At 42.1% G+C, this 8,190-nt stretch overlaps 1 pseudogene; it reads left to right on the top strand.

Annotated features, from left to right (window-relative positions):
* Positions 1-888: 888 nt before the first annotated feature.
* On the top strand, positions 889-7,945 carry LOC115309884 (annotated as a pseudogene).
* Positions 7,946-8,190: the final 245 nt, after the last annotated feature.

The following is an 8,190-nucleotide window of genomic DNA, read 5'->3' as shown; positions in this document are numbered from 1 at the left end:
TTATCCCGCCGAGGAGAGGACAACTGCCCGGATGCGAACTTCGCCCGAAAGTGGACAACGGTAGTCGGCTGGTTGTGACCTAGCCACGTCGGGATACACTTTGGCCAGATTCGAAAGGCCAAGATAAATCAAAAGAACGGCAGGAACGCTTTTTAGTAAATTCTGCTTTATCGGCGGAAATAAGAACGATACCAGACTATCAACTTCGACGGTGTTGATTTTAAAATGCAATTCCCAAGCATCCATCGTGCTTTTTAGAGACCATCAAACATGACGGTCGCAGCTGATAATCTTTGTTGTGGCGTCACACGTATGAGCCACGGTCGTCTCCGCGCGCTCTCTAGTGCTGCTCTTGTTCGGTGCTTGGAGGCGTAGGGATTTTTCGTCCCCTCAACGTAGAACGTCGCGAAGACAAACGGATCTGCGGGTTCGTGAGAAAAAAAAAGCATCGCAGCAATTCTTCGGCTCCTCCCCCCACTATGTCATAACACAAAGAATATTTTTGCTGACGAGTTTAGCGACCCTAGACGCCTTTTTGAACACTCGTTCGCCGTTTGAAAACTCTTCCTTCTGCACATAAAACGTACCGTCATATATGAGAAATGATAAATCTTGACACCAAATATAACTTCGGCAGCTCCAGGAACCTATCAGTACACACGCCGCTAGCGTTCCGGAAGCCTATTGCGTCGTTTTTGACAGTACATCCACGTATCGAGAAAAGCATGGCTTTTCGAGGGATGGAGTGAAAAAAACCTTCAATGTCAATAAAACTTCTCCCACGCACGCACGCACGCACGCACGCACGCACCAACGCAAAGAAGTAAAATGAACAGAAAATTGGGAAACGTTTCAGGGAGTACTCGTTCTTCAACAAGCACGTTAAAGATGCACACGGGCCTTCGCCGCGAATTAGCAAACATTCCCGTGTTTGTCACAAGGTGTTGAAAGAGGGCCCCAGTACAAAGCAGAAGAAGAGGCGAAAAACAAAATTAACCATATTTAAAGGCTTGGCCATGCATTGCTGATTCTTTATTAATTACAGTAGTGTGTTGGAATTCCACGTGAATGATGTGACAAACTTGTGTTGCTGTTTTCTGGAGGTGTGCGACACTAGGGCCCGCATAATCTACATAGACCCAGCTTTCCTGGTGGGGCCCATGACAGCTATGTCTGGAAGCGGTCATCCCTTTGAAGCAGACTTGGACGTAGTTCAACTACTCTACTCAAACTACTGTAGTTTAACTACTTTTCCGAGTAACTTGGTAACTTTCAATTACAACTCTATTTGGGTGATTAGTAGTTTAATTTAACTATGTTTTACAGGTAACTTCTACTCAAATTACTAACTACTTTCGAAATTTCATCCTATTTTTTTTTTTCATCACAAAAGTTTGAGTGCAGAAATAAATAAGAAGCTGGCAGATTAAGTGGTATTCACGAACAAGGGGCCCCTTCACAATCCGTTCCCACGCACTTACACTCGGCAGCCCTAGAAACTGCATCACAGGCGTCCTTGGGCCAAGGTGGCGACGACGAGCAGCCAAAACATAACACCGGCGCGCACGAACGCAGTCAGAGATGCTTGACGAGCCTTGGTCGGGTGTCGGCCTAATCCGGTAATGCACGCAAGCGCCGCGTTTCCAGCTGCAAACGTGAAAGACGGGGACACTCCGAGGGTGGTTGTTTGTTTCATGGTGTGCCACTGGCATGAACTCGCGGCTGGGCGCCTGTTCTCATGGTTGCCTTGTCGTCAGCACAGCCTCCCTTGCAATCCGGACTCCCCCGCGCATAAACGCAGACAGGGATAATCCGTTCATGGGAGCAGGTTCCCGCTTCCAGCTGCAACTGTACGAGCGCTGATGCTCGTTCACGTAATCCTTCGCGTCCTTCCGACCTTCCACGCCAGGGAGACCTCCTCTTTGTTGAAAACGTTTTACTTGTCAGGCGCGTCAGGATACCGTAGTCGCAGGCAAGGATTTCGAGTCACCCTTGGGAGATCCTTTAGTTGGACCCAACGTCAACGGCAAAAAACAATTTTTTTTTTTTAAAGTGGCGTAGCTATAACATTGCAACGAGACGCGCAGTCGTCCGGATGATCTCATCGTCGTGGCGCGAGACTTTATCCCTTGACGGTCAGGTGCACTCGCTCGGCGAAATCTCCGAACGTCGTGAGAATAAACAGGGGTCAGTCATAACAATCTCAACTTTCCGAAGAAAAAAAGAAAAAAAGAGGAGAGTTTGTTATGATAGACCCTCTAGCCGAAGCAAGACTCACATGTTTTTTTTTTTTTTTTTTTCTTTCTTTATTGGTTTTGCGGATTTCAATCCGCAGAGGGGGCAGAGATAAAGGCATGATGCCTGACAGCGCCTCTGCCCCCTGCAGTTCATACAGCGGAAATAGCATTTCAAAGAAGTCATAGTGATAATAAATAACAAGACAGCCATCGTCATAAAAACAAATCGAAACAATTATTACAGAAATATCTGAAAGCACATGAAATACAATGACTCAGCTCAAACAACTACACAAGCGGCACTGCTTGAACAATGCGGGGCGATATGCTTATCATAACCCAGAAGTCAAATAAAATAAAAATAAAGATAAAGACAAAAATAGACACCGTTTTTTTACATATCCACTAAACATTTATAAACAAGGACTTATAAGAGAAAGCGGAAACAAGCTAAATCAAAACCAAAAATCAGGCTACAAAGCCAAAATTGAGAATTCCGAAGTTTCGTAGTACGTTACGTTTTATTGAAAATAAATATAAATAGATATGCATGCCTTAAATAGATGAAAATGCGATATCACTGCAAACCAGAGCTCGTCTGCAGTCTCTTTTGAACTTTGGAAAAGGGGAAGTAAAATTAACAGCAATGCCAGGGGAATTTAATAATTTAGTACTCATGTACGATAAACTTTGCCTGCCATAATTTGTTCGTATGCTTGGGATTCTACGTTTCGGGTCTCGTAATGTGTAGGCACTAGAAGGAGGTGTCTGTGTCAAATAGAGGTTGTTTTTGTAGATCCATTGAAATAATTCGAAGTGATATATCTGGTCTGCCTTCAATATATTATATTTAACAAAAAGTGGTGGAGTGCTCAAATTTCTGACATTACCTCTGTAATTTTCGCAAATACGAAGAATTTTTTTCTGAAGGATGATTAGTTTGTTGTAGTTAGATGCAGTGGTTGTACCCCAAACCAACAAACCATAACTGATCTTAGAATAAAAGAGAGAATAATACAACGTCATTTTAAACCAAGTGGGTATCAAATTTTGCATTTTATATATAATACCAACAACTCGAGACAGCTCTGCCTTCATTCTATTTACATGGGTGGACCACGTGAGCTCTTCGCTAAACCAGACCCCCAAGAACTTTTGCTCTGCAACTTGTTCTATAACGGTGTTTTCAAATATAATGTTAATAGAGCTGTTGTCTCGCTTACTAACAGGTTTGAAGATTATGTATTTTGTCTTACTTGTGTTTAGCTTCAATCTATTTACTCGTAACCAATTCGATAAATTAATGAGGTAAGCATTGTAAGCATTTTCTAGGTATTCTTTAGTCACACCAGTAAAAAAGACATTTGTGTCATCAGCATACATTACTAACTCAGGGGAGCCTGGTATTATCGTTATGTCATTCACGTAAGCTAGAAATAATAAAGGACCGAGAATGGAACCTTGAGGAACGCCGTGCTGTATTCTCAATTTACTAGATGCTATGTTGTTAATAGAGACGTACTGCTGACGATTTTGTAGATAAGATTCTATTAGTTTTAGCGCTATTCCTCTTATACCGTATCTCTCAAGTTTTTTTAGCAGGATATCATGTTGAACAGTATCGAATGCTTTTTTAAAATCTAAAAACAAACCAAGCGTGAGCTGTTTGTTTTCAATGTTTTCTACAATTTTGTCCTTAATGTCTAGGAGTGCTTGCTCGGTTGATTTATGTTTCTGAAAGCCATATTGCTCTTTCGTTATTATGTCATACTTCAGAAAAAAGCTAGTTAATCTATCATTGATCACGCGTTCATAAATTTTTGAGAATATTGGCAGAAGAAAAATTGGTCTGTAATTATGAATATCTGTTGCTCCACCTCCCTTGTATACAGGAATAACTTTCGCTAATTTTAGTTCGTCAGGAAAGTCACCACTCACAAGCATCTTGTTTATAACGTCGGATAGTAATGAACTCAGCAGAGCTGCTTTATATTTAATCGGCAGTGCCTTTATTTCGTCATCACCGGCGGCAACATTATTTTTTAAGCTGTCAATTATTTTATTAACTTCCCTTGTCGTTGTCGGAGCTAGCATTATAGATGCAGACGGATTAACGGTCGTTGTGTATTCAGCTATGTAGTCGTGTTGTTCAGCGTACTTGCCGATATCAACAAAGTGCTGATTTATTTTTTCGGCAAGTGCTTCACCAGATACACTTTGATTATCTATTAGGATATGCTCCACGTGGTTGGTTGCTTGCTTTCTATTAGTGAGATCGTTTACTGTGTCCCATATTTTTCTATGGTCATCGTGATTGCGTTCGAATTTATTTTGATAATATTCGCACTTCGCCTTTTTTAGGTCCGAGTTTAATTTATTTCTTATCTTTTTAAACTCAGCGAGCATGCTTAGGTCACGATGCCTAATAAAAGCGTGAAACTTCCTATCCTTATCTTTTATTCTTTTCAGCAGGTCAGCAGTCACCCACGGTTTTCTTATCTTTTTATTTCTTACTTTTGTTTCCTTCAGAGGAAAAGCTGTATCATAGCAGTTTTTAAATTTTACTAGAAAGTTTTGATAAGCTACTGTAGCGTTGTTTTCAGAGTAAACGTCATCCCAGGTTTCCTGTTCTATAAGGGAACTAAATTTGCTCAGGGTATCTTCGCTTATTGTACGATGCCAAAACGTTTTCGAGTCTTTTACACGAGCCATTTCAGGAGTAGATCCCAAGCAAAAAATCGGAAGATGATCGCTTATGTCTTGTACTAAAACCCCAGCTATAACATCATTTTTATTTAAGTTTGTGATGCATACATCGAGAGAGGTGGCAGTATTTAAGGTCACCCTTGTTGGCAGCGATATCACAATATTACAGGCATGCTCATTAAGAAAATCTCTGAATTCTTTTGCTTGTGAATTATCGGAAATGGTGTCTATATTTATATCTCCCAGAATCACGAGAGGCGCTGAAGTTGATCCTAGAACACACAATATATTATCAAGCGTATTCATGAATTCAGCAATATTGCCCGAAGGCGGTCTGTATAAAGCAACAACTACTGTGTTCGATATTTTGATAACTAAGCTTTCAATGTTTTCATCAATCCTCGTGAATTCGTCAATTATTTGGTACCGTAGATTGTCCTTGATATAGATTGCTACGCCTCCACCTCTTTTTTCTTGTCTGACCAGACTTTCGCATTTATAACTATGAAACTTAGGTGGTGAGTCAATACTCGTTAACCAGGTTTCAGTAAATATAATTGCATCAAATTTTGCATTTACAGAATGTAAGAGAGCTTCAACTGTATCGACCTTATTTTTTAGACTTCTCGTGTTCATGTGTACTGCCGAAAACTGTCGTTTGCTTTTTTTTGTACATTTTATTGAAGGCCGTGCAGTCATAATAATTACATTCGGGTTGCAAGTCTTCCATCAGAATGGTAATGATCTATAATTTGTGAGCGTTACTCGATTCAATTTGCAATTCTGTCAACGTCAGAACACGTCAACGTCGTCACGGACACCAAAGATGCCTACACTCGCTTACCCGACCCTGCACAGCCTGCTTCTGAAATTCGACGCTGCCTTTGCATCCAGCGCCACGGTGGAACGTCTTTTTAGCTTGACCGAGGACGTTATTAGAAGAAAAAGAGGAAAACTCTCCGATAACAACTTTGAAAGACAATTGCTTCGGCGAGCGAATAAACTATTTTGGAAGTCATAAAATGACTGCATTTATTTTCGGCTCGCAGGGTTTTTCACTGATCAAAAGTTCTGTTCATTTTGCTGCCACAAAAACATAAAAAGTAACTTCGAAAGTAACTTCTAAGTAATTCGCTGCTTTTTTACTGTAGTTAGTAGTTTACTCAATTATTATTACAAATGCGTAATTTCTACTCTACTTCAACTACTTTTTGCGTCGATGCTCAGTAACTTAACTACCTTTTTTGAGTAATTTGTACATGTCTGCTTTGAAGGGCAATAGAAAGTGGCCTCCTTCAGCCTGGTCAATTCCCGCTGGGCAGCAAAATAAACTAACATTTCACAACTGCACATGACAGTGGGGTGAATGGTGAGGCCGCGGCACTCTTTGTCAGTTGGGTCTTCTGTCTTATGCAATAATTACCAAAACAACCAACAAGGATGTATGTGAACAAATAGTGACCAAACTGTACCTTACACATCTGTACGACTCTTCATATTTCTAATTATCTAAGTAAATGAGCTATTGCCCAAAACAATGCAGTATTGTTTTCCTGATTTTTACAAGACAAACTGAAAAAAAATACATATTTTGTTCTTATAAGATGGGATATACACCGGTTTATGATCCCACGCAGGTAAAACATAACATTCCAAGTGGCTCTGCAGATAACACAATTTCGTCGAAAAGGTCGAAAATTTATCACTTGCTAGGAGTCTTTTAGAACTCACCGCGGTCAGCTCCTTATATGCCCGATGAGAAGGACATTTACCAAGTTATATGTCATAAAATTGAGGTAAAAAGCTTCCTTAATATTGCAAAATAATATTTGTCCCATAATTGGACTACTGCAGTCTATGCAAGTGTTAGCGTGGTTCATGTCTGGTTCAGGTTGATGGAGGTATCTGGTTGTGCGGGCGAAGAAGGAAACATTCTGAAGATTGGTCCGCTTCACATCCCTGCCTGCAAGATGTGTATTCTCTAGAGAATATATGCCAAGAATGGCCAGAGGGACATGGGGTTAGAGCCGCAGACAAAACAACAAAAGTTCAAAGAGCCGCAGGAAAAGAGAAAAAAAGGGGGGGGGGGGGCACTTAAAAAACACGATATGGAGGGACCAGCTTTCCAAAGGGGACAAGTATAGTTGTTGACTACAACAAATAACAAAAAGCAGCAGAACGTTACTTTAACCGCTCAGCAAAAATGAATGCTTCGGCTGGTTTGCTAGCCAGCCACTGCCCCTGGCGCCCGTTATACGTTTAGGGTTCGCAATTCTTTCTAGAAGAATAAGATAAAGAGTGTCACTGTACACACAAATGTGTCAAAGAGCTCTCCAGCTGTATATACGTGGTGCAGTACAAGGCTGCGAGGTCTGTGAGCTTTTTCTTAAATTTTAGAACTCTTTTCGTCTTTGGAACACAGGAATGAAAGAGGGCACACTCACCCGAAAGCCGAGAGCCGCACTTAAACCCGCGATGAGCGGCATGCAGCTCACGAGCCGTAGTTTGGCCACCCCTGATATATGCATTTGGGACTGGTGGCCAAGGTTCATCTGACCACGCTTCATTTATTTGGATGTCTGATGTCACGCATGCTTGTTGGGCATGCAGGAGACAGTGGCTATATCCTTGCCCCGTGGCTCATTACGCCAGTCCCCGGCACGCTCCATCCGTACTCTTGGGAAGCGAGTTTCAATGTGGCCCACTCCTCCCTGCGGTCTGCGGTGTAGGGCTGCATCGGCCTGTTGAAGAACAGGTTTCGTTCCCTCTACAAGCACCGGACCCTGTACCACCCACCGCAGACCGCTGCCACCATCATTGCAGCCTGTGCAGTTCTGCACAACGTTTGCATCGCTGCGGGGCAGCCGGAACCTGAAGCTGAAGAAGGCGACGTAAAGGGCGAGTCAAACAACGGTGGACCTGAGCCACAAGAACCGCCCCCTGGGTCGCCATGGGTAAAGCACGAAGTGTTCTCAGGACACTGCAGTGAAATAGTAAAATAGTGAAAAAAACAATCACATTTGTTCACTATTCCACCAGCAACAACATGCCATTCTGGTGGTAGCACTGTGGGCAATATGAGCTGAAACATCCGACCTGGGTTTTTTCTGCGTATGCACTCCCGACAAGCTCTATTATCTCCAGTTTTGTCAAATAGTTTGAAGTCTGGGACCTCCACTTTGCATTCAATTCCTGGTTTGCACCAAAGCTCTGTCAAAACAGACGGGCATGCCAAAGAAGTGTGAAG

This window comes from Ixodes scapularis, unplaced genomic scaffold (genome assembly GCF_016920785.2).
Source record: "Ixodes scapularis isolate PalLabHiFi unplaced genomic scaffold, ASM1692078v2 PGA_scaffold8__174_contigs__length_109621045, whole genome shotgun sequence".
NCBI classification, from domain to species: domain Eukaryota; kingdom Metazoa; phylum Arthropoda; class Arachnida; order Ixodida; family Ixodidae; genus Ixodes; species Ixodes scapularis.
Note: the sequence above shows the minus strand (reverse complement) of the source record. Positions and strands in the feature narration are given on the sequence as shown.